The 7,500-nt window shown below is 41.7% G+C and overlaps 1 protein-coding gene across 2 annotated transcripts in view; it reads right to left on the reverse strand.

The window, feature by feature from the left end:
• The window catches only part of LOC122796538 (C-C motif chemokine 4-like), a 121,549-nt gene that overhangs the window by 1,126 nt on the left and 112,923 nt on the right, over nucleotides 1-7,500 (reverse strand). The window lies entirely within an intron of this gene.

Genomic DNA, 7,500 nt, shown 5'->3' on the forward strand with positions numbered 1-7,500 from the left:
TGTAATCTCTAATATTCAGTCTTTATACGCTAGGTCATTGCAACCACACCATCACCACACATAGACATTTATGAACAGGACAACATTAACCCTAAGAACCAATATCAACAGTAGCTATAGTCACACTAGTCTGGCCTAAACATAAACTATATTTCCTCCAACACTGTTTTCTCCATCTTTAATGTGCAAATGTGGAATGAATTAATGTGTCACACAAATCTGTTACATCATTAATCTCAAAGGACTCAGATCAGTCCTGGGACACGAGCAAGGGGAAAACTCACCAGCAACACTTTAACAACTTTAACAACTTTAACAATTCCAGTTAACCTGAGAAGCCTCACCTTTGGTCTTATCCAAACATCTATTACAGTTTTGTCCTAGACCATTTGCAGCTCATATTCTGTGCAGCTTTATGGTTAGATTCATTCTAAGGATCTAATGAAATTTACTCATCTATTTCTCTGTGTTAATAAGAAGGACATTTACACTTTGAATTGTCACTTGATTGTAAATAATGATACATTGTTTTTACTAATGACACATTTTGCTTGTATTGAAGTTTCAGCCAGAAGACAAATAAAAGTTTTTGTAAGAAAAGTGATTTTATTCATATAAATATACAGATCAGGCAGGCATCACCAGAAAAAGAATCCAAAGGTAGTGACAGGTGACAAAATAATAGTTTTTGTCAGTAAAGAAACAGTTCAGTTCACTGGCCACTCCTGTGGTAACTACTCAGTAAATGTAATATGAACTTAGCTGACAGTGTTAAGTACATAAGTTTGCACTGCTCAGATAATAGTGCTTAAGAGAACTATACAAACTAGTTAGGTAAAGTATTTTTAATGCAGTGCCTTTTGGACAAGCAAATTATTAGTCTATGGCATACAAACAACTTTCTTGAGCTTCTAGACAAGTAAATCAAAAATCTTTCTGGCACATAAAGTCTCTCGTAACTTGTTGGGTAAGCAAAACCAGAAGTCTTTTGTGCACAAATTCTTTTCAAAAAAGGTTTCCAGTAAAGTGAATATGGATCCCAATTACTAGAACATCCACTCATTTTACCAAAAACTAAGGACTTCTATATTTGAACTGTCCTGAGCTAAACAGAAGTGTGCATCTTTAATGTGCAAATGTGGAATGAAACTCTAAAAAAATATATACAATACTTGCATGAAAATATTATGCCTGACAATAAGCAGTTTAGAAGAATAAATGTCTTCAGTGCGTCTTTGCTGCCAACTCTAAGGTATATGATGCTGAAAGCTAGCTTGAGTAAGTGGAAAACACCTGTTACACATTATTTTAATTTATCTAACAGTGAATGAAGGGCAGTACATAACCCGCAGAACATGAGAAGTGCTCTATTCATGACAGATGATACACAGACAATGGCCTAGTAGTTAGTTATTGCAATGCTATGAAAAACATTCTCAGTGATGTTTGCTGTTATAAATATCACTCTTCAACAGTTTTAATGCCTATAAAAGAGTAGATGACACATTATTTAAACTGCCAGAGAATAAATATGTTAGTTTTGAACAGTATTAATTTTATGCTTCTTCAAAACCTAAAACATGTAGTCTGTTTGAGATACCAATGATTAACTAGGAGATTAGCAGGCCTCCTTTAAGGCTAACAGTCTCTGCTGATGGATCTAAGATTGAACCTGTTTCTATGCTTGTGGTTAAATATCTGTGGCCACCATGGAAAGGCAATGTTGTTAGTGTGCAATATATCAGCCTGTCCAGGTTAATCACTCTTGATGCTGAAATTTACAATGACTGTGAGTTTCAGATTTGACAGTGGCCTGTTTGGTAACATCATTGTAAAAATCAAACAAAAAAGGATTTTCCCCCCATTTTGGCATGGTCCACAGTGACCACAAATACCAATGTTATTAAGAATTATAATAAGGAATTTATGGTAGACATGATTGTGGGTAAAATAACTATCAAGAAAGTAATTAATAACAACTGGAATATAATACAAGGTAACAAAGATATTGTAAAGGTCTTAGGATCTGTACACGTTTGTTTCCAGAAAGGGCAATAATTTAAAAGACAGACTGTAGAATGACAGATATGAGACTGCCAAACATACGACAGGCAAAGATAAAGTAACCTACCCTTGTGGCAGTTGCAAAGTGTGTAGACACATATAAGTTGGTCAAAACTTAAAACTGTCACATACCGACAAAAATCTTTGGTGCCAGTGAACACTACACAGAGGCTGTACAGAAACAGTGCATGTTGCCAAGTGTATGAGCTGTGAGAATTTCTATCTGCAGACTACCACTAGGAAACTCTCAGTGGATTTATGAGCATATATACTCCATTAATACCAAGGATGAAGCAAAACAAACATTGTACAAGTTATTTCCAGTTTCATATGTTTTAGTTTCTGTAGTAGTTCATGTTGTTGCAAACGTAAAATGTGGCAAACTTAACAGCAAATTACAAGCCAAAGAATTAAAATGGCAATTGTTACTGAAGGCAGACAACTCACTTGGGTTAAATGAATGCATTAATGTCAAATGGGCTTTGTAGATGAATCCATTTTATTAATGTCTAGTCATGTTTCACTGGTTTTACGTACAACATTCATTTAGAAATGTAAAATGTTTTTAAATACAATTCACCACATGACTATAATCATATTATTTTAGTACTGTATTTATTGTGAGAGTATGTGGGACATTCAGTTCTGATGAAGTCCTGATACTGAATGGGCAAAAGCACATACATTTTCCAAAACAATGCTGTTTTTTTTGGTTGGTACCGGTGTTTTTTTTTTTGTTTCATATTGTGAGTTCATAGGTTCATAGGTAGGTACTAGGCTATCGGCCCAAGGACCTAAGTAAGCCTAGCCAACAAGGTTCCCTAGCTTACGCCAACTAAGAAAATTATTTTCCTGTGCCCCTGTCAAGCAGAGCCACAGAAGTTATCCCCGGGGTATTGCTATTTCCCATCCACTCATCAAGATTTTTCTTGAAGAGTGCTAATGAGGAACTTTGCTTGACATAGATGGGTAGCTTGTTCCAGAGTATGGGAAGTCTTTGGGACAGGAATCTATCCCTCTAGCATGTCCTGCTTATTGTGGTGACAAGTTTTAGGTCCCTAGAGCGTGTAGCTTGGAGGGATTGGGATTTCTTTAGGTGCAGCATGTCCAACAGCTTTGGGCTTAACATAGCTTTATATGTTAGGCAGAAATCTCCTCAGAGTAGGCGATATGCTATGGAGTAAAGCTGGAGTTTTTTGAGATGGTCAGTGTAGGGCATCTGTTTGAGGCCAGTAATCCTCTTTGTGAGGTACTTCTGTGGCCTTTCCAGCTGCTGCAGATGTCTTGTGAGGTACATTCCAAAAGGGGCATTGTACTCTATAATGGGTCTAATGAGTGCTGAGTAGAGGGGAACAGTGATTTCTTTTTTCCTGGATGAGAACCCTTTTGTGATGAGGTGTGCCACATAGAAGGATTTTCTGACTACTGTGGTGATGTGATTATCAAAGGAGAGACTACTGTCCACCTGGGTCCCAAGGTCTCTTATCACACATTCGGCATTAAGTAGACTGCCGTTTATGTGGTAGTTCATGGGTACAGAGATTTTACCAAAGGGGATGACAATGCAATTTTTGGCATTGAGCTTGAGGCCATGCCTCTGACACCAGGCATGTGTCTCAGTGAGGCCCTTCTGTAGGATGTCTACATAATTTGGGGACTCGACTATGGCTCCTAGTTTGCAGTCATCTGCGAACTTCATTAGCCGGAGGCCTTCTGTGTTAGCCTGTACTTCAGAGAAGTAGATACCAAACAGGAGAGGTCCCAGGACTGAACCCTGTGGTACTCCACTTGTCACTGGTTTGAAGTCAGATTTGGAGTCTGCAACTTTTACAGTGTGGGTTCTGTCAGTGAGCCAGTTGGCAATTCATCTTGTGACATAGGGATTTATACCAAGCTTAGTGAGTTTGGCTATAATTCCAGAATGGGGGGTGGTGTCGAAAGCCTTGGCGAGGTCAAGATAGGCTGTGTGAACCACCTTACCCTTGTCTATGGCTTTAATGACTGCCTCAAAGAAGTCGGTCAGGTTCAGAAGGCATGATCTGCCTTTCACAAACATGAACTGGGTGGGGTCCCAAGTTTGGAGGCTACCAATGTCTTTGTTTATGAGTTCCATGATGATACATTCCATGCCCTTGCAGACCAGGCTCATCAGGCAAATAGGGTGATAGTTCCCAGGATCAGTGCTGGCTCTCCATTTGTGGAGTGGGATAACTGTTGCTGTGTGTTATTCAGTGGGCACAAAGCCAGACATGAGACTATGACTGAACGTGGTGCCTAGGTGGGGAGCCAGTTTCTTCTGAAGTTCGTGTAAAACGCAGCCTGGGGTGTTGTCCGGTCCCATGGATGCTGTGTTTTCTGTTTTAGAGAGTGCAGCTTTTACCTGCATAGATGTGATTACAGGAACTCTGCATTCTTCCTGTATAGATATGGGCCCTTTAGGGGATGAGAGGGGGGTAAAGTTAGCACTGAACTGATCTGCCAGGATATTGGCAATATCAGTTAGTTCTGTAATTTTCGTGCCGTTGTGCTGTAACTCAGAGCAGATCTGGGTGTTGCCATTGACATTCTTGACATACCTATAGAATGCTTTGTGGTTGCCCTTGGAATCAGTGGCAATTTTGTTTTCATAGCTACCTTTGGAGGATCTTATAAGGGATCTCAGCTTCTTACTGAGGCTGACCAGGGAGCTCCTCCACTCATGGGATTTTACGCTCTTTTGCAACAGTTTCTTCCTTCTGTTGTAGAATTTGTTTATGGCAGGGGACCACCAGATTGGCTTCCTTTTTTTGGAGGATAGCATCTTGGTTCTGTTTGGGATAGCATGATCCATGTACTCGTGTAAGTGCTTATAGAGTGCATTTGTGTAGGATTCAGCAGTATTGTATTGTCCATCTGCATGGGTGTCATGACGTTCGCCAATCGCCACTTCTGTCTTAAGAAGCATGGAGTTGGCTTTGGAGAAATTTTTTACCGTGGTTTCCTTAATGGTGGGTGGGGGGCGGGATGCGGATATCTAGGGTGATTAGCTTATAGTTGGGATCTGACCAATGAAGACCTGATTTCAGGCGTGGTACACCAGTCACTCATGTTGGTAATCACTAGGACTAGGATATTGTTGCCCCTGGTGGGGGCGTGGATATGTTGATCCAGGGCATTGGAATTAATGAATTCCAGAAAGTGTTGAGCGAAGGAGTTGGTACATGAGTAGTTTTCCCAGTTAATGGTGGGGTAGTTGAAATCGCCCATTATTAGGGTGTTTGGTTGAACCCTAATATTTTCCAGTATAACAAGAAAAGAGGAGTGGGAATCCTAGGGCATGGTAGGGGATCTGTAGCAAGCTACAATTTGGATTGCAGTTTTGCCCAGAGTTAGTTGCACTTGGATAACCTCAGATGCATTATGCTGTGCAACTAGCCTGGAGGTGTGGATATCCTTAATGAATATGGACACACGTCCACCTTTGGTGTTCTGGTCTAGGTTAGATGGCTGAAAAGTGTGGTATGAGTTACAGCCTGATAATGCAGGGGTGCTCTCTAAAGCATTGAATCAGGTCTCAGTCACTGCACAGATATCGATGTTCTCCATTTTAAGGAGTGCCTCTAGTGAGTGCATTTTGAGATTTCGACTTCTAGCAATGAGTAGCATTACCCTCAATTTTTGCTTGCCTGTTCCTGTTACGGTGGTGAATTTGTCATTTGAAACTTGCCTAAAAAAGATACTATAGGGGTGGCAAGAGCCTTAACCAGTATCCGGAATCCCAGGGGCGACAGGTGCAGACCATCTCTGGCAAAGCATCATGGTCTGTCGACCATGTCGTCCCAGGCAGACAGATAGTGGATCCCCTTAGAATGACACCAGAAGCTTAGCTAATTGTTGAAGTCAATCATTTTGTCCTTGTACTGTGGTATCATTCTGGGCAATGGCAGGATGCTACTCAGGGCTAGAGTCATACCTGCCTGGGCTACAAGATTGGAGAGCTCTTAGGTTCATAGGTAGGTACTAGGCTATCTGCCCGAGGGCATTTATAAGCCTAGCCAGAGTGTGTCAGCTTTTGCCACCCCATTGATTAATTAACTGAGCCTCTGACAAGAAGACCCAATGAAGTGATCCCAGGGGTGTATTTTCTGTTACCCATCCACTCGTCAAGGATTTTCTTGAACAGTGTTAGTGAGGTGCTTTGCCTAATGTAGTTAGGAATTTTGTTCCAAAGCATGGGGAGTCTCTGTGACAGGAATCTATCCCTCCAGCATGTCCTATTTATTGTTGTGGCAGTGAGGTTTAGCTCGCTAGAGCTAGTGGCTGACAGTGACTTGGATTTCTTTAGGTGGAGCATGTCCATCAATTCTGAGTTGGACATGGCTTTGTAAGTCAGGCAGAGATCACCTCTGAGTAAGCGATATGCCACTGAGTACATCCGGAGTTTTTCCAGTCGGGCTGCATAGGACATATGTTTGAGGCCAGTAATCCTTTTGGTGAGGTACTTTTGTGGACTTTCCAGCTGTTGGAAGTGTCTTCTGAGGTACATCCCAAATGAGGCATTGTACTCGATGATGGGTCTGATGAGTGATGAGTAGAGGGGCACTATAACCTCTTTATTTCTAGATGCAAACCCTTTAGTAATTAGACAGGCTACATAGAAGTATTTCCTAACTACTTTGGCAATATGATTGTCAAAGGAGAGATTACTATCTACCTGGGTCCCCAGATCTCTTATTACCTCTTCTGTATTAAGGGGGCTGCCACCTATGTGGTAATTCGTGGGTGTTTTTTTTTCCCAAATGGGATGACTATGCATTTTTTGACATTTAGCTTGAGACCATGACTTTGACACCAGGTGTCCGTCTCAGTAAGGCCCTTTTGGAGAATGCCGTGTTAGCCGGTGAGTCAATTATGGCTCCCAGTTTGCAGTCATTGGTGAACTTGGTTAGCCATAGTCCTCCTGTGTTTGCCTGTACTTCTGAGAAGTATATGCCGAACAGTAGGGGACCCAGGACCGAGCCTTGTGGGACACCACTTGTGACTAGGTTTAGAGTCGGACCTGGAGCCTGCTATTCTTACCGTGTGAGTTCTGTCAGTAAGCCAGTTGGCAACCCATCTCATGACGTAGGGGTTTATGTTCAGGCTGGTGAGTTTTTCTATAATTCCCGAGTGGGGAATGGTGTCAAAAGCCTTGGCGAGGTAAAGGCAGGCTGTGTGAACCACCTTCCCCTCATCAATGGCCTTGGTGACTGTCTCGAAGAAGTCAGCCAGGTTTAGTAGGCATGATCTGCCCTTAACAAAGCCAAACTGGATCGGGTCAAGTGTTTGAAGGTTCCCAAGGTCTTTGTTAATGAGTTCCATGATGATGCACTCTATAGCCTTGCAGACCAGGCTAGTCAGGCTTATGAGGCGATAGTTACTAGGTTCAGTTGTGGCCCCTCCTTTGTGGAGTGGAAT

This window comes from Protopterus annectens, chromosome 3.part0 (genome assembly GCF_019279795.1).
Source record: "Protopterus annectens isolate FY-2018-M chromosome 3.part0, PAN1.0, whole genome shotgun sequence".
NCBI classification, from domain to species: Eukaryota; Metazoa; Chordata; order Ceratodontiformes; family Protopteridae; genus Protopterus; species Protopterus annectens.